The sequence below is a fragment of the Adiantum capillus-veneris genome, chromosome 18 (assembly GCF_014529385.1).
Source record: "Adiantum capillus-veneris isolate H3 chromosome 18, ASM1452938v2, whole genome shotgun sequence".
Taxonomy (NCBI): domain Eukaryota; kingdom Viridiplantae; phylum Streptophyta; class Polypodiopsida; order Polypodiales; family Pteridaceae; genus Adiantum; species Adiantum capillus-veneris.
The window spans coordinates 95,548,219-95,569,285 of NC_140948.1; the positions used below are offsets into that span (position 1 = coordinate 95,548,219).

The following is a 21,067-nucleotide window of genomic DNA, read 5'->3' on the forward strand; positions in this document are numbered from 1 at the left end:
CCACCGGTGCACCTGTATCATTCTTTGAGTACGCTGTCAGGATTGGAAGGTTAGCATTGATGAGACAGCAACCAGAGCAGCCCACTCGTATGCGTTTCTGGTTACATTCAGGTCTCTCCCATGCCTATCTACAACAGTTTTGGTCAGCCATCTGGGATTTACATGCGGCTCGTCGTATTTCTTTTTTCATGTTGATGATTGCACATGCAGGACTTCCAGTTGGGACTTGACTAGCTACTATGGGTCATGATCCGTTATATACTCGCTGTCCTTTGCGACTACTTGAGTCACCTGCACACTGTCTTTGGTCATGCTCAACTTCTCATGTAGTGTGGCTTGCAGTTTGCTTTTTACTTAGCAGAGCGGGTGTTCAGCATGGATTTCTCACTTGGGGATCTGTCTCATGGTTGATGCCGATGCCCGGCCCGCATCTTTTCTACGAGGGCTCAGACACAAATCCAGCCTTTATGCTTACCTCGACTGGTTATCGGCGAGGGACTTTGGCTATGCTACCACAGATTGCTTGGCAGGGGGATCCTTAGACACGTGATGAAGTTTTTTCAGCCATCACTAGCATTACACTATGGAATGTTTGGAGAGCTCGCTATCTTCACATTCTAAGTGCGGCTCCACAGCTCCTTCAGGATACCCTCACTGCCATTTGGCTGGACATCATTCACACCCTGATTTGGCAGTGGGATTCTTCCTCAGGTACATCTCGAGCAGTCGAGGCTCGTCGATTTGCCTTCCTTCGGCGTTGGGCGCGATCCCCACTCTTCTTCACACTTATAGGTGGCCAGATTACATGGCATTATGCCCCTCCTCGGTGGTTTCTCCTCCACTCATCACACCGACCACCATGAGATTGTTCTAGTCGAGTTGTCACTATAGTGGCTCTCATCCTTACATTCAGCTTGTACACCCCACGTGATAGGCTATTTTGGCATCCGCTGGGGATTATATTGTACTCAGTAATATACAGCCCTGACTTTTCCCAAAAAAAGAGAGAGAGAGAGAGAGAGAGAGAGAGAGAGAGGAGAGAGAGAGATGACACCGAATGTCGGGTCCCAAACCCTCAAGGGCCCCCTTGCTCTGTTGCCAAAGCAAGTACTTTCTTTATTTCTTGCACAATGCTGATATGATGATGCTAAATGGTGAGATGTTGATGCTAATGCGTAGTGATGCTACTGATGCTGGATACTACTGAGATACCAAAGAGTACTAGGGCACTGCGGGTACTGAAGGCACCGAGGTACTGCGGGTATTGATGGTATTGGGGTACTGCGGGTACTGAAAGTACCCGCAGTTGGTGTACTGATGGTGTCACAGAAGACGGAAGCGCAAACTAACTCTTAAGTGTAATTCATAAACTCAAGAGAATTGAAAGGAGAGAGAAGAGCTTGACACATCATTGGGGATCAGAAGATGGCCTGCCCCCCCCCCCCCCCCCCCCCCCCCCCCTCCCCACGCACACCACAATAAAGAGAATATCTTTATTACTAAGGAAGAATCTTTACAAGCACAGGAACGGGGCAAACGCCCGTCCTTAATTCTTCCTTGTTATTTTTTTGCTTCTGATTGAGAGAGAGAGAACTACTCTCTAATTGCTCAACGGATTTTCCCCTCTTCTGTGAGATTTCGGAAGCTCTCTAAAATGAGAGTCTATTTTCCACAAACCTCCTCGGAAGCTCCTTAAGAAGAGAGTCTATCTTCCGCTAATTGGTCACCTTCATACCTAGTCTTTCCTCCAGTAAACACAAGGAAGAAACATGCAAAATGCACACATATTCTTGTTGTAATTTTTTTGCACATAACCTGAAATTCTTACCTGTGTACGTTCCAATGCCGAAGCGGAGACCTTTTTCGCGTTGGAATTGCACCAAACTTTGTGTATACATAGGGTAAATAAAGAAGAATAGATTCTGAATGGTCTGCTGAAATTCACCCTAACAGAGGTGATTAGGGGCTGAAAACAAAGAATTTACAGGCACTACACTCGAGAAAGAGAGCATATGCTGCAACTTTTCGTGACAAAACTTCTAGAGAAAGTGGCTATGGCTGTGAGAGCCCTTGTTCTAGACTATGGGAGCTCAAAGCTACCACATAAGTCACAAGGGGCTGCTCTCAAGCTGTAATGGAGAGCTCCATCGCTCACAATAGGGGGGGTAGGTGCACCGCCAACCTCTCAAGTGAGAGAGGGGCTGCTCTTATACAGCCAATAGGCAGAGGGGGCGCTATATATATATATATATATATATATATATATATATATATAGATAGAGAGAGAGAGAGAGAGAGAGAGAGAGAGAGAGAGAGAGAGAGAGAGAGAGAGAGAGAGAGAGTTCTTGCATGGTTAAGTGTGCCAAGTGACACTTACTTTAAAACTAAAAAACCATTCAACTTTTAACTTTTAAAAGTTCCTAGGTCATTAATAAAATATGCAATTCACTCACAACTGAACATGTGAATGCTACTTATGAAAGCATCAGATGCTCCCCGGCACAACTCTATACAGACACTGCTCCAGTATCACTTGTTCACACTTGTCCAACCATTTGGCCTGGGCACAAATAATTAAACTTAATTTAACTGGCTTATCCTAAGGCCTTATTAAAAATAATCCAGGCCACTGTTCTAAGGACCCCATCACAAAGAGGATCAAGAGTGGAGCTACCTTGGCAAGAGTGAGCCACTGCTTGCTTTGACTCGCTCCTGTTCCTATTGGGCAAACCGATCCCAATCTTTTTGGATGCCTTCCTCAAAGCGTAGAGGAAAAACATTTGTCGGAAAATTTAGCCTCGAATTGAATCCAAGTCTTGTTGTAAGTTCCTTGCAGAGCTTTGGTATACCACCAAGTACTTGCAATCCCCTTGAGGTGTTTGGTCACATGCCTCATCTTCGATTGAGCATTCCACTCCTCGGATTCTCTAAGTTTGTGACCATCATGCTCTTGTCGCCTTCTTAGAGAATCCCAAGTCTTGTGTCGACTTCTTGCAGAGAGAAAAATTTTACCAACTCTGTGAGCTTTTTCCTGCAAGACTTAGTGTTCCGCCTGCTTGCTTCTCTCTTGGCTTCTTCCCATATCTTCCCAAAGTAGTCCTTCTTTACAGAGAAAGAGAGGAGACCATGCTCTGATACCACTGTCACAAACGGGAGCGCATAGCAATATAAGATACATTCGGATAAATAGGATTTATCACTTATTACTGAAGCCAGAGGATATAGAGAGAAATAGAGAGGGGGAGAGAGAGATACAGAGTGAGAAGATCAACACAGTACTGGGGGACCAGAAGATGGGCTGGTCTCCCCCCCCCCCCGCCGTAATAGTATCTTTATTATTGAGGAGAAGTCTATACAAGCACTTGAACCGAACGTATTACCACATTCGTTCTAGAATAAGATTTGATGGTTCCTGGAAGTCTCAGGTTCCGATCCCTAGGGCAAAACCCTATTCCAAGGAACTTCCGTTCCTTGTTCCAAATCCTCGAGAACTAAGGTTCTCGCCTCTCGATCTCACCTTCCACACTCAGGGCATGGCATCCCTGCAACTCTCTTTTCTCACTTTGTTTCCAGAGTCCTCTTCCCGCAGAACAACTCTGCTCTCCCAAACAAAAGTCCTTACTTGGGAATCCCAACTTCCGGATCACAACTCGAGAGACTATCTCTCTCCGATCCGTGGATCTACTTCCCAAACTTGGGTACGAAACAATTGGGCTGATCTGGCTCTAGTTTCTCAGAGCGCTTTCTCCTGTAGAGGCTCATGCCTTCCTCTGCTCCTACTCCCTCACTAAGAGGAAGTACACCTTTTTTTTTCTTTTTTTTTTTCCGAGAAAAAGATCCTTCTATTAGTTAATGAAAGCTGCCCATAGGGCTACATCCACCTCTGCAAGAGAGGGCTACAACAAACATGATGGGGAGACTCTCCCAATGAAAAAAACAGCATATATACAATGGGGCTAAATCAAGAGATGGGAGGAGGGAAAAGCCACACAGGTGGACAGTAGTGCCATCTGAGCACCCCCTGGACCATGGAGTAAAACGGCCCAGGGCGCCAGAGACGAAGGAAAGCCTCGCGGCGCTCCCGCATGCGGTCGGAGCTGCCCTGTAGTCCCTCAAGCTGTCCTCTGAGAGTATGGATCAGCTCTAGCCAAAAGTCACGAACAGTCTCTGCTGGTGGTACAAGGCGAGCCTCAAAGATGCGGAGACAACGGGCCCGCCAGATGAACCAGAGAGCTAGGCCGCTGATGAGCTCCCAACACTCCGCTCTCTCACTGCTCCACTCCTGTGGAGTAAGGTCTGTAGCAGGCTGGAGTGTAGGTCGACCCCCCTGTATCACTATCATCCTGCTGGTGGAAGATAGCTCAAACTGAAGTGCCGGGCCCGTGAGGGTGGACCAAGCCGCCGCCCCCCAAGTGTACTGTCGAGCTGTGGAGAGGGCAGGCATCAGCCGAAGAACTCGTAGCCACACCTGCTGGGCCGAGGGACAGTCCCAAAGACAGTGTCGCTGACTCTCCACCAACTGGTCACAGGCTGTACATGCGGCCGAGAGACCACTATGTACAAGCCAGCTCCCTACTGCTGTGGCTCTGTGTGCAACCAACCACTGGAACAAGGTGACGCGCCTCGGCTGTCTGGAGTTCCACAGCCTTTGCCAAAAAGCTGCCAAGAACTCAATTGTGAGACCCTCCTCCTGCCAATGACGTGCTGCAGCGGGGCGGGCCTCTCTCTGTGCTGCAAGTATATGACGTCCAAGCCGAACAGTGTACTGAAAGAAAGGGACTCTTGGGCGGTCTGCAGAAGAGAATGGGTCCCTCCAAAGCCACTCACCAGGATCCCACTGTACTCGTGCCAGTGGACAGCACTCCCAAGCCCATAGCCTCCAGTGTCCTGTCTCAAGAGCTGCTGGGTCAGGGTCTATGACGCAAGTCCTCCCGGAGATGCCCACAACTCGGATCCTCTGGAAACAACACTTTGCTACCTGCGGGGCCTCTACTGCAACTCTCTGTAATCGTCCCCCACCCTGAAGCTCGAAGAACAGGGCTGGGACAGTCTCTGAGCAAGCCCTGACTGAAATGAGAACCTCCAGTCGTGTGAAGGCTCCCATCCACTGGGGTGCTACTGGCTCGAGAGGCGTGAGCCAATCAGCTGGAACTGACTCTGAGATGTCCTGACACATGCTCTGAACCCCTCTCATGCCCTGTAGCTGGACAACCTGCACCTCCTCTGACAAACCTGTGAACTCTAGCCAGTCACCTAGAGAGCGCGCTGGACCTGCTGCCATGGGACCCCAAGAAACATGAGGCCTACTCCCAACCAAGTGGCCTCTCTGAGTGCTAACCATGGGGTTCCAGACGAGGGGCTGCCGTAGGCGCTCCTCCGTGCACGTCGGCTGTCGTTGCTCTAGGCCACGCCGCAATAGCTCCCAAGACCGAAGCAAACTCACAGCGAATCGGTCCTCCAGTCTCCTGCTCAAACCAACTCGGCGCAACTCTGTAAAGATCCATCTGGTCGAAGGTTGCCAAGGGCCTCCTGCCTGAGGCACCCTGGCACGAAGCCTCTGCAACAAGAACTCCTTCCAGGGCTCCTCGCCTGGAAGAAGTCCTCTGACGACGAACTTCCCAAGAAGGGCTCTGCTCTGCTGTGCTGGATCAATGATCCCAAGCCCTCCCTGAGAACAAGGAAGTGTGATGACCGACCAAGCCACCTTGGCTCGGGCAATCTGAGTGTCGCGACCAGACCAAAGGAAGTTCTTGATCAGCCTCTCTACCTGGCTGATGCAAGAACTGGAGAAGATCCAGCAAGAAGTGATGTACCACATAGTCGCCAACAACACCTGGTTGGCAACTACTACTCTACCAGCCAGCGAAAGTCGTGCTGAGCTCCAATGTAACAGCTTTCTCCTGATGGACAGGAGAAGAGGAGCAATCTGCTGCTCGGGGGACAAATCCAAACCAACCTGACAACCCAAGTACCGAACTGCAGTCCCTGGAGGAATCCACCTGAAACCCTCTCCTGGCATCCAATCTGGCACAGGAGCACTACCAACTGAGAAAGCCACTGTCTTTCTCCAGTTGGTCAGTGCGCCCGATGCACAGCAGAAGGTCTCCAAAGCCTGCCCACATCTGTGTAAATTGGCCTCCTGGCCCTCTAAGTACAAGGCTGAGTCGTCGGCAAACTCAGCGTCCAGAAGCTCATCTCCCCGTATAGGGAGTGCGAAGCCCCTCAAACCAACCTGCTGTGACACCAAAAATCTGCTCATCGCCTCCGCATAGAACAGAAAGAGAAAGGGGGCAAGAGGACAACCTTGTCTGACCGATCGTGTGAGCATGAAGCGCTCACCTCTACCTCCTGCCAAAAGCACCTGACTGTGGGCCTGTCTGTACAAAGCTGACACCCCTCTGATCCAAGCCTCTGAGAAGCCCATCCTGCGTAGCGTGCCCTCTAGAAAGTCCCAGTCAACTCTGTCGTATGCCTTCTCAAAATCGAGAAGAAGAATCACAAGGTCCTCCCCACGGAGCCGTGCAAGGGCAGAAGCCTCCCAAAAGGTGAAGATGTTGTCAAGGATACTACGTTCCTTGACAAAACCTGTCTGAGTCCCATGTATAAGGCTCTCCAAAAGTGGCTGAATCCTCAAACTCAGAGCCTTGGCAAGAATTTTGTAGGCTGAGTTGAGAATGGTGATGGGACGCCACTGTCGAATCTCATCCAAGGAGCCACCCTCCTTTGGAATGAGGTAAATCAGGCCCTCACTCATGCTATCCGGCATCACTCCTGTGTGCAGAATGTACTGAAAGGCACTACAGAGATCTGGGCCAAGCAGGTCCCAGTACTCCAAGAAGAAGCTGAAAGTCAGCCCATCCTCACCTGGACAGCTACCACGAGGGAGGGCCCTAAGAGCCGTGTGCAGCTCCTCAAGCTGAAGAGGTAACTCAAGCCTCTGCCGCATCTCCTCAGTCACAAGACAAGGCATCTGTGCCCAAACCTGCTCCCTGCATGCATCCTGTCTCTCTGACTCGGGCTCAGCCGACAGTAGCTCACGGTAAAAGTCAGTAGCAACTGCACGCATATCCTCTGGCTCACAAACAACTGACCCATCGGGTCTCCTCAACTGATTGACCTTGGCATGCGAGTGCCGAGGTCCCACTGTCGCAAAAAAAACACCTGTCACTCTGTCACCCACCTGAGTCCACTGAGATGCCTGTCGGTGGAAGGCAAACTCATGGCGCCTCTCCTCTGTGCAAGCAAGCTCCTGTCGAGCCTGCTGTAGCTGCTCCTCCAACCATGGACTGTCTGGATGCTGCTCCTGCATCCTCTGTAGTGAAGCTATGCCTCGTCTGAGACGCTGCTCCTCCTCTCTCGCTGCAGCCCGTCGAGCCAAAGACTCCTGGAGAAAGAAGTGGCTAAGCTGAGCTAGGCCTGAGGCCACTCTGTCTGCAGGTGGAGCCTGGCTGTCCATGCCCTCTGTCCATAGAGCCTCGACCCTCTCTCTGAGTGCTGAGTCCAACAAGACCCGCTCTGGGATGCGAAGCATCGTGCTCCCACTCCTGTGCCTGTCTGCCACTGTGAGGATCACTGGTGCATGGTCCGAGAAGGATGTCCCTGCCAGGATGCCCACTGATCCCCCCAAGTCACTGAAGTGGTCACTAGTGTTGAAGCGATCTATGCGCGATAGATTCACTCCTCCCACTCTGCGGTCCGATCTAGAGAAGGCAAGACTCTCTGGAGGCCTCACAAAGCCAGAATGCTGCCATGTATCCGAGACCCTCAACGTCATACAAAACCTCTCCCAAGCTGCTAACTCGACTCCATGCAAAGTAGCATGGCTGCCTCCGATCCTGTCAGAAGGGTCCTCCAACATGTTGAAGTCCCCTCCTACACACCACTGGTCAACCTGTGGCAAAGACTCAACAATCTGTGACCAAAACTCTGCACGAGCACTCGCCACATTGGGCGCATAGATGTTCAGGAAACCCACAAGGCTACCCTGAACCTGCATAGTAATCCACTGAGCCCTGCCTGGTACAATAATCCCTCTGCCCACAATGGCCTGCTGTAATGAGTCCGCAATAGTCATACATACCCCACCCTAGATGCCTCCAGGTCCAAAAGCAGCTGACCAAAAGGTATCATAGCGTCCACGCAAAATCTGACCACATCGCCGAATGCGGCTCTCAGACAAATGGTGCTCCTGAAGCATAAGGAGATCAATCTCTCCTCCCACAAGGCAACGCTGAAGCTCCTGACGCAAACGGCCCCGCTGTCGCTGAAACTGGGGCCCACCTAGTCCCTGCACGTTCCACGAGACGATCCTCATGGGGAGCGAGAGAGAACAGATGCTGCCGCAGTAGCAAGACGAGCTATCTTCGAAGCAGGCTTGGATGGGGAGTAATCCGCATCCGAGCGTCCTCTAGATAGGCGAGACTGCAGTGAGTGCCTGGTCCAAGCCCAAGTAGAGCGAGCCGTGCGTAAAGCAACCTCCTCTGTCCAGGAGTCCTCATGAATGAATACATAGCAAGGCAAACACTGCGTATCAGCAAAAAAGTACACCACAATGTTTCTACATCCTGCTGAATCTGGGGGTGTCACCGCAAACTTGGCCAGTGGCCACAAAGTCTGTAGCAAATCTGTAACGCCAAGTTCTCCCATGTGGTGAGAGAACTCGAGAACCTGTGTATGCAACCATCCCACCACTGAGTCGAGGGACCACTCTGTCTCAGTCCTGCCACAGAGGGGGAAGGAGAAACCAACTGCTGAGTCCAAGGCCTCTGTCCCCCTAGTGGCGAGGAACAAAGCGTGGACTCTGAAGCAGGCTGCCTCGTGGTCTGCTGCGGAATCGCCAAGAAAACGAGTAAACCCGTAATCGAAGAAATCCCAGCGGCGTCGGAGGTCAAAGCTCGTCAAACCACGAGGGATAGCTGCAAGAGGAGATGTCTGAATCTGCAGTGGGGGCCGCATGAAGGGCTGACCCTCTCTCGCTAGGCGACTCGTGGCGAAGGCGCTGCCAAGAGATCTCCTGGCCGCCGGCAAGGGTCTAGTCTCCTGAGCCGACTGTGGTACTGAAGCAGGAGGAGGGGGAGAAGGGGCTGGGGGGGGCGTGGGAGAGGAGAAGCGGGGTGGGGCGGCAGAGACATGGGGGGGGCGAGGTGGGGAGTGAGCGGTAGCAGAGGGCGGGGGAGGGCATGAGGAGGAGGAGGGGAGATCGGAAGGCGGAGCGGCTGGCGAGGGTGAAGCGGAGGTGGAGGCTGGCGTAGGGGGCTCCTCCTGCTCAAGAGGACCAAAGCGGTTCCCTGTGGGAACCCACTGCTGCTGAGTAGGCACCTGGGGGCCACTCTGAGTGCCAGGCTGTCGCTGTGGCCCCTGGCGTCGACGGCCACGGGCCTGCTGCCACCCCTCCTCCGCTGGAGCCCCAGGCTCGGAGGGTGGCGCTGAATCTGTGCTCTGTGTCGCTGGCTGTGGCTGCGGCCCAGCCTTGGCAGGCTGGGGCTGAGGCTGGGGTGCGGGTCGTGGTCTCCTCCGTGGACAGGCCTTCGCTAGGTGGCCCATCTGTCTGCAAATGAAGCACTGGTTCGGGAGACCCGAGTACTCCACACTCTGTCTAAACCAACCCCCACTCACCCGAGGCAGAAGGATGACCTTCGGGAGCGTGTGGGTATCTCTGACCAAAACTCGAACTGAAGGGATGCCAGCCGCCTTGGCAGCTACTGATGCTGCCGTACGAGGTGTCTCCAGGACAGTTCCGATGGCGGAGCCAATCCTGGAGAGAAGTGGAAGGTACTCCCTCCGTAAACCCGGAAAGCAGACTGAGATGGGGATGTCCGCCTCCTCTACTAGCACATCCGAAGACGGGTCAAAACCATGTCGCCACTGTCGAAAGTGGGCGCGTGATGCTCGGATGGCCAATGGACTCATAGCTATGACCTTGGAGGCCATCTCGGAAGTCTCGAACTCAATCTGGTAGTACCCCCGTCCGAGAATCTGGACATCCAAGATCTTGCCCACCTCTGCGAGGAGGCGGGCCTGGAGAAGGTCTCGCAACTCTCCTCTGCTGGGACGAGTGCCGAGAACCTTGCAGATGACAGAAGTCGCCTGCAAGCGTTCTACCTCTGTGGCAAGGCTCGCTTGCTCTGCCGGCGTAAGAGCAAGTCGAATGGTGGGCTCAGCAGGGTCGGGCGAGAGGGCTTCAGGCGAGTCCCTCTGAGGTGAAGCTGGAGCCTCCATCTGTGTCTACTGCTGAGTCGAAGAAGCGGGCGGCGAAGAAGAAACCTGCAAACAAGTCAGCCAGGCACTTTTCCGAAGAGAAAGTGCTGCCGAGCCAGGTGCAGAGGGCCTTCGGGAGCGAAGAGGATGGGGGGGGGGGGGGGGGGGGGGGTGATGAGGAGACAGCGAGGGCGAAGAGGGCAGCTGTGCAATGTGCGGGTGCACAAGCAGCAATGAACGGGGGGGATGGAGCGGGGAAGGCAGAGCGAGAGGAGGGCAGCGGGCTGCGGCAGCTACTGGGGCAGCGCGCGCAGATAGGGGGGGCCAGCGGGTGGGTTGAGAGGCAGTGCGCAGGGGCTGAAGGGGGTGGGGGGGCAGCGAAGGGGCAGCGGGGGGAGGGAAGGGGGGGGGGGAGGAGAGCGATGGCGCAACAGCAAAGGGGGGGGGGGGCGAGCAGCAGTAGCGAGCAGTCTTTTGAAGCACGTTCTGTTCTTAATGGAAGAGGAAGTACACCTGCAAACAAATACTTAGAGATCATAACATGAAAATCGCTACCTTCAAAGTCTCGACGCTCGAAATGCAACTCGGTTCTCGAAAAGCAATTCCCCAGAAGAGATCTCTACAGAGAAAATCCTCTCTTCCAATCCTACACAACAGACGTGTGTTCTCGGGTTCCTTCTCGTAAATCAGCCCCGTTTACGACGTTTATGGGCTGAAAACAGAGAAAACAGCAGCTTGTCGCGATGGAAACACGCTCCGTAGGCACTTCTTTGCCGGGGAACTCGTGCACTGGGTCCTGGCGACATTGGGTACACTTGGGGCAGCCAATGGGCATCACCGGCAACGTCTTCTTTGCGGCTGAAATCTGCAGCAGCATCTTCTCTTTGCGAAAACTGGTCTTCTCTCTGGGAGAGGGCGTGTGATGCTTTTATAGCTCCTTGGCCACGGCAAAGATAGCAGAGCATTGGCTGCTCGCGTAGAGATCGCGACTGTTTTTCGGTTTTGTTTTTTTGGTTTTTTTTTTATTGGCGCTGATCTGCCAGAAAAAGAGAGAGAAATCGTTGGCTGGTTTTTGCTGCTTTATTTAACCATAGGCTACCCACTTATTAAGTGAGCCGCCGGTCACCTTTAAAAATGGTATGAATCTGCCCAAAAACTCAATAAAACCTTATAAGTTAAAAACAATGCTTTCACAGCACTTCCCAGGCGTCCTTGGATGCAATCACACGCACAGTTGCAATGCAGACATAGACTTCCTCGCGGGAAAGCATCTGCTTTCCCGAAAAGCAATCCCGCTTTCTGAGAAAGCATCTGTTTTTCCTCAAAGTTTCCTCTGAACCCATCTTCATTCAAGTGCTTGCTTTTCATTGTGCACAATTCTAACACAGTTCGGAATTTCCTCTCGACTATGGATATCCCCTTTCCGATGCACCCGTCACCCACCTTGTGACGCATCAGGAATACCCATCACCTAGTCACTTCCTACCAAACTTACGGTACAATCTCCTTCGCGATGCTCTATGTCACCCTTCCTATGACGCATCAGAGATGTCTGTTCCCGGATGGTCGGATACTTCTTCCCGATGCTCCTTGTCAGCCATCCGATGTGATGCATCAGTAGTACGCGTTCCTGATGGCCTTACAGATATTCCCGTTCTCAGCGCTCCCGTCATTACTTTGAATGACGCACTAGGAATACTCTGTACTCGGATGTCTCACTTAAAATTCCAATAATTGATTTAGAATTATTTTTCTTGGTGTTCCAAGCGAGAAAACCCTCTCACTTATAAGTCCAATAATTCATTTAGAATTATTTTCTTGTTAGATAAAGCCAAGTTAGCATCATCTCTCTCACTTATAAACCTCAATTGTAGAGATCCAACTGAATTGCCGGGGAGAAACCGGAAAGATTCCAAATCTTGCTCAATGGTGAGTTGAGCTAGTCCTTTCTCAAAAGAGAACTTAAAAATTAAAAAACTTAAAAATTCAATAATTCAATACTTACCTTACCGGTTCATGTCCTTCCTCTAGTACCTCGAGGATATCCTTCACCAATCATCAAACTTACGAGCCATGTAAGAACTCGTCATTCACGTCTTTCCTACAAATCGGAAGTTTCCTTCTCCGAAAATTTGTTAAGTCAATTCCGCCTTCTCATTCCCGAGAAGAGTATTCTCCTAGAAGTCAAGCTAGGTGTCTGTGCTTGCTCATAACCTTGCGCTATTAGTCCTGAGGATATTAAACTTCGTGTATCCTCCCACATAGGGCATGTCGAGAGCATTAAGCTCATGTGAATCTTCTTGTGGCAGACAAAGTGTGCCATCTTACCAAAGTAAGTTCTTATTCTGGGCTTTTGCTTTGGGTAGGCCAATTGCTTTGATCCGAAGATCCCTTATGCATTGCCGCACGTCTTTCCGCGTTTTTCCTCCAGCGGGTTGTTACGACTTGTAGTGTTTTCTTTACGCCTGCTTGCGTCTATTTCTTGTGGAAATCACCAAGAAATTTTTACTTAGGAAGCATCTAGGACTGCTCGCAAAATCTTAGGCAGATAAAAATTCTAGCCATACCATTCTGTAAACATAAGTTCAAACTTGGCCCACTTAAGGGCGAACCCGCCGTAGATCTCAATGATGTTCTCCCATATGTGGTTAAGGTAATTCTTACAATATTAAAATGGTTGGCTAGTTTTACTCTTACGAACATAATAGTTCGAATTTATTCCAGCAGCGTGTAAATGCTACTTGACTTGCTCATGGATAAATATATACCGCAACCAAAAGTTGCTACTGTAATGGTAAAAGCACATAGCGTACTCAATGATCAACGACCGTTAGAAAACCTCTTCTCCGTAGAGAAACTCAAATTTTTTCTATCGAGCATATACGAAATAGAGATTCTTGTGTGGAATATCCTTGCGCGCAAAAAGGCACTCAGTGATTGTTTTTGTGACGAGGATGTGGCAACTAGTAACCTTAGTTGTGGGTTTCTTTCCAATTATTTTTGTTTAATTTTTGAGACTCTCTTTTTGAAGTTGTAAATGTTCGGACATTGTATGGCCAATGTTAATGGTAGTTTCACCGGCAGACGGGAAGTTGGTCGGCACTGGAATTTGTAAAGTAAAAGAATGTCTAGGCTCAGTTCAAGGTCATGTAGGTCCTCCCATCGCACTTAGCAAGTTGGTGGATACTAGGACGTGAACTCAATAAAGGCATAAAGTCAAGGTGGGAGTACCAACAGAAAGTATCTGACAGTTGGGCCACGTTGCACTTTTGGATGCGGTCCCAATGAGGATAGATTGTCAGATGACCAGTGGGAGCCCAACGGAATCATTTCCTAAAATTTAGGGAATTGCTATTTTGGGTCATGAAATGTGTTCGCGTCATTACCTTCGGAATGACAAGGGGAGCATTTTATTACTCTGCTGCAAAGTCAATTGATGCACCAATTGAGAGATTTTTAAGCAGGAAGCCCAATTCGGGGAAATTGCATGTATGAGTGCCAAGTGGCACTTTTTGGCCAATTTACCAAGTCTGGAAGAAGAGAACTCGTAACTAACTCTTTGGAGCAGTTTTGAAGGCTGATAACTGTGATTTTCAGCCATTTCTCTCCGTTTTTGAGCTTCCCATGACCTCACCTAGAACTAAGGAGCTCATTTTCAGCATTGGAAGAGATGCATGCTTACAGGGCTGTTTTGCTGCGTTTTCAGCGATACGCAGGTTTTGGCAGCCATGGAAATCTTCCCCTTTTTGCATCTATTTGTTCACAGATGCATTACAGGTTAAGGGTAGAAGAGGGGGCACTCGATTTATGCTGGGGGGATGCTTCATTTAGAACCTGTCACAGGTTAAGAGTTGTGGAGTGCGTTCTTTCCCTCTCATGTACAGTGTGGTGCTAGGAGTGATGCCCTGTACACTACACACTGCTCTCTCTTTCCCCTACGTGCAGTTATGTGATGCCCCACAAGAGGGCTCTTCATTTGACTCATGTACAGCTGTGTGGTTTCATGCTTTTGTGATGAGGCAAGAGCCTCCTTGAGCAGGAACAGGGGTAGCTAACTACTACTCCAAAGCAGGCACCGGTGAGGGTCATAACCTCACCTTACAGATGCGTTTTTAGCGCTGTGTATGCGCTGTAAATTGACTGTTTTTCAGCCATACATACGCTTGAACCATTGGGAATCGTGCCCCATTGGAAGAGGACAATTAGGGGACTGTTTGGGGCTGAAAACAGGGCAAAAAGCAGTAAATACAGCGTGCTGAATTTATTGTTTTTGGGCAGGAATCAGAGGGTTTATGCCAATGGAAGAGAGTTCCAACAGGGGAATTGGTTTCGCGCAAGTTTTAGGGCTGTTATGTTGCCGAAATTTGGCCAAAGCAAGTGGTATCTAGTTGGATATAGACAAAGGATTCCTAGGACTCTACTTTGTAAATTTACCCTCTCAAAGTATAAAGAAATACCGAAAGGGGCGCCAATTTTGGGGCCTACAGGTTGTCGGCGTCTGCTCGGGGCATTCTAGCTTCCGAGCTATGTGTGCGCTTAAGTGTTAATTCTGATCCCTTTGCAAAGTGCTCTGTGTGTGTCTATAGTAAAGAATTTCGGGTGAAAGCCAACGCCTACCGCCCCACTACGGGCCGGTTTCAAGGTTCCATTGCCGGGACATCAATCACTTTTTCCTCAAAGAGTGAGCCTCGGTTGTTTTGGGTAAAGACACAGAGCACAGGAACGCGGGATTACACTATGGCCGACAAAGGGAAGGGCATAGGGTTCCTCTTCAAAGGACAAACAGGAAATTCCGCATGTACGCCCTACCAAAAAGTGGTCAAATTAGGGCTGATTTTTTGCTGCGTTTTTAGGGTTTGCAAGTATGAACCAAGAGAGATAGGGAGGTCTCACGGTGGTAGATTGGCCACTAGATCTCCTGCAGGAGTGATGTGGGTCTGCCAGGTGGCACGCTGCTCGCCGATTCTCTGAGGCTATTGCTTGGATTCTTTGATGCATTGGTAAATCATCTTGAAATTTGAGATTAGTGTGTCGTGGGTAGTACGCTATAGTGTTGTGGAATTATGCTCGTTTGCAGAGGCAAGAGCCTCTTGCACAGGTAAAAAAATAAGGGACACGTTGCAAGATGCTATGTGGTGAAGTTAAAGAACTATCCACCTATGGATGGAAAGTGGATGGAAGAGCATGAACTGTCAGAGTGACCAAATGTATTGCAGCTTTACCTTGAGGCCTTTGGGTTATAGCCTACGTATGCCCCAACCCAATGTCTGTAAAGGAGGGGTAACGATAGAGCTAGCACATCAAATGTACTCATGGATTCAGTGCAATAGCAGTGTACAATTTGACAAAAGTATGAAGGTCTCATTAAGTCATTTGTACACATGTTTTGACAGTCTTTCTGGCGGATACATGCGATGATAAAAGAGTGCTAACAACACAAGATCATCAGTGGCATGTATTTATGGTATGCAATCGAGGACGTTTGCGATTTCAAGAGGGGGGTATGTCACGAGGACGTGGCAAATGCTAACCTTAGTTGTTGGTTTCTTTCCAATGGATTTTGTTAAACTTTTGAGACCCTCTTTTTGAAGTTGCAAATGGTCAGACATTGTATGGCCAATGTGAACAGTAGTTTCACCCGCAGACGGGAAGTTGGTCGGCACTGGAATTCGTAAAGTAAAAGAATGTCTAGGCTCAGTTCAAGGTCATGTAGGTCCCCCCGTCGCACTTAGCAAGTTGGTGGATACTAGGACGTGAACTCAATAAAGGCATAAAGTCAAGATGGGAGTACCAACAGAAAGTATCCGACAGTTGGGCCACATTGCACTTTTGGATGCGGTCCCAATGAGGATAGATGGTCAGATGACCAGTGGGAGCCCAACGGAATCATTTCCTAAAATTTAGGGAACTGCTATTTTGGGCCATGAAATGTGTTTGCGTTGGTGCAGCCAAAGTTGGTCCGCGCTATAAAGTGTGTTATGTAGTGCAAAGGGTGCTAACAGGTGCATGGTAGAGGGCTAAAGCCAGTGTGGGAGACCTTGGTAGGACAGTGGCAACGAAAATGCAGGCTTAAAGTGTTTTTTTAGGCCAAGGGGACTCCGAAGTGGGCTAATTGGGACGGCACGTCAAAGTGTTCGAGATGCGTGGAATGTGCCCCGAAATGTGGTGTTCAAGATGCTCTAGAAGCTCGTCCAGACGGCTCGTCAAACGGAGCCCCGATGTGCAAGATATTGCGGTTTAAAGCTGGGGTGTGTAGCAGATCCCTGACGGACAAGGTAGCTGGGACAGGTGGCCCGGACTGATGTCAGTGCATATATGTGTAAAGCTCGAGTTACGGAGCATGCATGTCTTCTCGGATTGCGAATCGGAGCTATGGATAGAAAGTTATGGCTGTTTGAAAATTTTTCGGGGGCCGAGCCTGAGCCCACTTGACCGCATTGGAGGATGTGTCGTCTTGCATATTTTAGGCCTCGCCAACGTTCTCGGTAATAGTGTGCGCTATGTGGAGTCAGCACGAGTCGATTGCACGTCAATCGGATACTCGATCGGTCAAATACAGCGAGATGAAGTTGGGAGCCGTGGGTAGTGAAAGGCCACAGATGATTTTTTCTGTTTTGGGTTGCCTTGGATTGCGAGCCTGGAAGAGTCGAGAAGCAATGGTGATTGTGTTGAAGCAAGTCGGCGATGCAAACTTCCATCCGGGCTTTGCGGGCTTGGCAGTAGGATATTGCGGCAGGGGTGAACTCAGTTTTTTCCCTTTTTTGGATGTGTTGTCCGAGGCTAGCGTGACATTGGGTGGTGGGCGAGAGCTAGAATTGGAAATTAGTCGGCGAAGTTCCCATGCGACGTGGCTGGAAAAATCTTATTTGGAGAATCCGTGCACACAAAAGCGCCGACCATGTGGGAAACAAACACATGAACCTCCTTGGTTGTAATAAATAAAAGAAGCAAAGTTTGCCTTGGCTGGAGTTGAAAAAAAGTAAGGGAAGGGAATTCAAAGGCTAAAGGAAAAAAAGGAAAGGTAGAGGGAAAGCCCAAGGAGCAGTAGCGCCGGGCTTCATTGCCCAAAAAAGCATGTTTTAATTTTTTTCTTTTGCCTTGGAAAAGAAGGAGAGAGAGGGGCAGCGGGCTTGAGTTTTTTGGGGGCCTTGGCTTTGGAGCTGAGAGAAAGAAAGAGGAAGGAGGAGAAGAAGAGGAGAAGGTATTTTCTTGTGTGCGCTTGGCAAATCGAAGCCGCACGAGAGGAAGGAGCTTCTTGGCGAAGGAAAAAGGGAAGGAAAAAACTTCATACGCTCGTGCTCGGCGGTCGAAGCCGAGATGCATGGTCCGTGAAGCGGCGCGAAAAAAGCAAGCACCTTGCAGAGGAAAAGGCCTTCGAGGGCTCGCTCGTTAGAAGCTGGAGAAAGCTCACGAGGAGCAGGTCTCATGGAAACCTTTGTGTATGGCTGGAGCTGGGCTCACCCTTTGTGCTTTTTCTAGTTTGAGCCGGTTGCGGCGACGGTGTTGTACCTATTTCTGGTGTGAATGAAGAAGAGAAGCCTCCATTGCATTTGATTTTTGGTGTCGTATCGCCCCCCTTTTCCCCTTGCTCTTCGGCTCTCGTGTGTGTGCGTGTGGGTGTGTGTGGCAAGTGTGTGCCGCCCCGACGAAGTGTTGCAGAGAGAGAGAGTGCGTGTGGCGTTTTGAGAGTGTGGGAGAGCGTAAGAGCTAGTGCATTGAGGTGCACGGGTTGTGTGAGTTAGTGTGTGTCTATAAGGGCGCGTGTGCGCGCGTGGTTTGGTGAAAAGAGCGAGTCGAAGGTGCTCCCAAAGTGGATTGGGGTGCACTGTGTGCCCTGGGCTATAGAAGGCATTCCGTGTTGGCGCGCTGGGCGTGCTCCCCATTCCCCGTCTCCATCTTGTGGTGCCCCCACTGAGGAGCACAGTGATTGCTCCCAGTTAAGTGAAGAGAAGCAATTTTTGGTGTTGGTCGACATGGCGTCTCGAAGCTATGGGCCAATTTTTACAGGTGAAGAAAATCCCGATGAGTGGGTTGCAGACTTTGAGTTGTATATGCTGTCGTTGCGCATGCCGAACGAGGACAGCAAGATGCAGACATTTCCTTTGGTGATGCGCGGGAAGGCAAAGATATGGTATGAAGCTTTAGAAGGTGAGCCGAGGCATGCTTGGCCGGCTCTGCGGGCGCGTTTCCTACATGATTTCCGCAAAGAGGCGTCCCTAGTGGAGATGGATGCCAAACTGAAGGCACTCAAACAGGATGTAAGTGAAGAGTTCAGTTTGTTTTTGGATCGTTTTGAAGTGTGTTGGGCAGAGTTAGCGGGTGCCATGCAATTGGCCAATGGCGACTACTTCAAACTGGATAAATTCATGGCATGCCTGCATCCTAAAGTGAGGGAGAAAGTGGATTTTGAGAGCCCAGAAAACTATAATGGTGCAGTGGCCATCGCAAAGGCAAAAAGCAGGAAGATAAAAAAGAAGATTGAACAAGGCGTGTCGGGTTATGAAGCGGTGGTCCAACCTCAGGGTGGTCAGAGGGATGTTGTTCATGATGAAAACCAGGCAAATCGAGGTGTAGCCGTTGTGCCACAAAATTGGGTGCGAACCGTGCAAGATTTGTCTGAGCAAATGCAGGAATTGCGGCTAAGCGTGATGGATAGAGGTCAACCCAGAGGAGCAAGGGGCAGGGCAAGGCCACTGCCTGGCCGGTGTTACAATTGCGGTGAAGAAGGACACTACGCACCGGATTGCCCTCATCCGCTAAGAGAAAGAGGCGGTATTTATCCACTGTTTGGCAGAGGTAGAGGCCAAGCACAGCTCAATGGCCCGAGGGAGCAGGTAGTCGAGAATCAGGTGCAGCCAGCTCCTCAGGATGGTGGTGAAGTCCCTAGGGTAAATATCATCGGAGTGGATAAGCAGGATGTTGAAGTTTTGGCCAACAAAAGAGCAAGGAGGGAAAGAGAGACAGAAACCGAGCGGGAGACGAGGGCCCGTAAAGGTAAGGAGAAAGTGTATGAAGGCAAGGAGCAGCTGGAAACTAGCAAGAAGAGGAGGCGTCGCAAAATCAAGCAAGCAGACTTTCAGCTAGGGCGCGGCTACCCGGAATATGACTTGGTAAGCGATGTTCAAAATCAGAAGGCTAACATAACCTTTGGTCAGTTGTTGACTTTAAATCCCAAGCTACGAAGACAGTGGTCTACAAGTGTCAGCACGAGGCTACCAAAGGCTAAGGGGAATGTGTATGCAATACAAAACATGGCATTGAGAGTGGGTAGCCCGACGGATGTCCTTCCTCTAGTGGATGCAGTCATTGAAAAGAGGATGCAGGTTCAGGCCTATATAGACGGTGGAGCACAAGTTTGCGTCGTGACGGAAGCTGCAATGAAGGAAACAAGGGTCAAAGCAGTAGCTAAATCAAATGTACGCATGAGGATGGCTAACCATACCAAAGCCAAGTGTTTGGGCGTGGCTCAGGACGTAAGAGTGAAAGTGATGGGCATTGAGTGCCTGATCGATTTCTTTGTGATGAAAGCGGGTGACAATGCTTATCCAATCATCTTGGGTAGGCCATGGCTACTTGCAATAGGGGCTAAGCAGGATTGGGGGAGCAGAGTGTTCACCTTGCCTGACAAGGAAAGAGGGAGACAGGTGGTGCTTGATTTAAAGACCAAAGAGAGCCGTTTTCACCCTATGGCAGAAAAAGACAAAGATGATACGACAAGCTATGAGTATGAGACTGAGACAGGCTATGATGAGGGCCACATAGATACTGAAGAAGAGGAAAGCGAGGATGGTATGCTAAAGATAGATGCCGACTTGTTTGGGGTCACTGTTGAAGACTCCCATGTAAAAGGAGAGGTGCAACCACAGGTTGGTGGCATAGGTGTGGAGGAGGTAACTGCTATGCTAAGCAAAGGTTTGACCAAGGAAGAGAGAGAAGGCTATGTTGAGTTGTGTGCCTCTTTTCCGGATTTATTTGCGACGAAGTACGAGGATTTACGAGGAGCGAAGGGTGTAGAGCATAAGATAGTTCTTAAAGAAGGGTGCAAACCAAAGGCACAAAAGCTAAGGAGGTTAGGGGATATTCAGAAGGAGGCTCTTTGGTAGGAGATTAACCAGTTGTTGGATGTGGGTATCATATACCCCGTGAAGGAGTCGGAGTGGGTTTCTCTAGTGGTTATCACCCCTAAGAAGAATGGAAAATGGCGGGTGTGCGTCGATTACAAGCCATTGCATGCGGCAACCAAGAGAAACCACTATCCGCTGCCGTTCCAAGATGAAATCTTAAATCAGGTGGCCGGTCATGAGAGGTACTCTATTATGGATGGATTTTCAGGGTACTTTCCAATAGGAATTGCTCTTGAAGATCAGCTGAAGACGACATTTATCTCTCCATGGGGGTGCTTTGCCTATCGCAGGATGCCGTTTGGTTTAGTGAATGCCTACGCCACCTTCCAAGACTTTATGAATAGGGTGTTTGGTCCCTACTTGGGCAGATTCATTAGGGTTTCATGGATGACATTGGGTGCTATAGCTCAAGGGCGGATCATTTGTCAAAGCTTCGGCTATGTTTTCAAAGGCTGGACGAAGAAGGGGATCAATTAAACCCTAAGAAGTGCAAGCTAGCACAACCTCGAGCGCAGTTGCTAGGTCATGTGAATTGAAGCAGATCCGGAGAAGGTCAAGGCGCTAGTCTTAATGGAGCCTCCCTCTAGTGCGCAAGGCTTGGCGTCCTTTGTACATAAGCTAAAGTACTTGTCGCGTTTCTTCTGGATGCTGTCACAGTATGTGTATCCTCTCCAAAAGAGGGCTCAACAGGTGCATGGTTTTGGATGGGATGAAGATGCTCAAGAAGCTTTTGACAGAGTGAAAGA

The 21,067-nt window shown here is 50.1% G+C and overlaps 1 protein-coding gene across 1 annotated transcript in view; it reads left to right on the forward strand.

The window, feature by feature from the left end:
- LOC147436050 (uncharacterized) overlaps positions 1 to 21,067 on the forward strand; it is a 91,145-nt gene that overhangs the window by 41,162 nt on the left and 28,916 nt on the right. The gene's annotated exons all lie outside the window — the stretch shown is intronic.